Source organism: Crocodylus porosus, unplaced genomic scaffold (assembly GCF_001723895.1).
Source record: "Crocodylus porosus isolate Cpor-Errol unplaced genomic scaffold, CroPor_comp1, whole genome shotgun sequence".
NCBI lineage: Eukaryota > Metazoa > Chordata > Crocodylia > Crocodylidae > Crocodylus > Crocodylus porosus.
This window is the reverse complement of record NW_017728924.1, coordinates 1,518,801-1,520,449: the sequence shown is the minus strand read 5'-3', so window position 1 is coordinate 1,520,449 and position 1,649 is coordinate 1,518,801.

Genomic DNA, 1,649 nt, shown 5'->3' with positions numbered 1-1,649 from the left:
TCCGCCGATGGCGCTCGCCATTGGGCGGCCGCGCGGGTAGGGGCGGTGCCTCCGCCTGCTCCCTCGGGCGGACCGGGACGGGTACTGGGACGGGGAAGGGTCCGGCCAGCCGCCCCCCGCTTCCGCCCGACCCGGGGGGCCCTGGTGCGAAGTTCAGCGCGCTTCGCCGTGGCCTCATCCGCAGCCGCGGGAGTGGAGCGAGAACAAGAGCTGGGGCCTAGCAGTGCTTTGCAGCAGCTCCATCTTGCTCAGAGGGAGCCCGGCTCCCCTCACTTCCCTGCTCCACCTTAAGACAGGCGTGATTACTGTCCACGTTTTAACGTGCACCCCCCTTCCAAATCGCTGTCACGCAGCTTCTGTTACACTTGTTATGGGGCCTGGGTGACGTGGCTGCCCCGTGTGGAGGTGGCAAGGTTGAGGCCCTAGCAGAAGCGCTTCCCCTGCGATTGTAAGGAATCTGCAAATTCTTGCCAAATGTCTTGTGACAAGGCTGACAAGGCTCCACTTGTTCTTGTTTTAATCTGTAGTAGCTCTGAAACACTATTTTTCTTCCTTCCGGTTTTTCTTTTGGGTGGTTGTGCTTTCTCTCAACTTTGTTTCTTTTTTCCCCATTCATGTGATTTCCCGCCCCCCCATGGGCGAGTATCATCAACTACACCTTTTATAGAGCTTTCTCATTTACTGAAACATGGTTTGCTTTTCTCTTCATTAAAGCTGAATGACCAATAAATCAGGATAACAAGCGAGAAATCATTAAGTGAAATTCTTGGTTTTTTGCTTTTTGCTGTAGGATTGGGCCGGGTTGAATTGAAGTCTGGGGTAGCAGGATCACCATAATGGTTTTGAGGGATATAACAAAGATTGACACAATTTTGAGAGATGCATAGATTATTGCAATTAATTCAGGTTTCTTGGGGGGCGGTAAATCTTGCCCACCCTGGTGCCTGAGGGCAGCCTTGTAGCAAAACCAAGTTTGTGTAGCTGGAAGTAATATTAGGATTGAGAGAGCCCATAGGAGGGCTATCCCTCTCTTTGTGTAAAGCCCAACTTGTTGGGTCATACAATAGCAGATTTGAGTTTGTTTAACCTGTATCTAGAGAAATGTTGTTCACCAGCCATGGTGGCAGAGGAAGATTTCCTTTTCTTGGTTCCTAGAGGAACACTCACAGAGCTGCTCATGCCGTAGATTGGGTTAGGACTGGGTCTAGGCAGTAGAAAACTTTTGTCAGAGGCTGGCTGGAGATTTAGAAAAGCATAATGAATAGTGTTAAGATTCAGAAATTTATCTTGGAAATACCTAACGCGTTGTGTCCATCGAGTAAAAATTAGGATAGCAGAAAAAAATACTATATCTTATTTACATTTCTTGATCAAACGTGATCTTTTGATAACACATCCAAGCGAGGCAAGGCTTTTGTAGATCTATAGTGTCTTTTTATTATGTGTTGCATTTTTAGTGTCTTGTTGAAACAACTTCAGGGAATGTTCTGGATCAGTGCCTAAAAACTTGTTTTGGTGAAAATCAAAAAAGTTCAACGGAGGAGGGGAATACATGGAGCCCGTGGCGTTTGGTGAGTGGAGCCAGTAACTTTAGTCACTTGTGTAATTGTGTATAGGTGATAAACATTATAATAGCCATTAAAAAAATT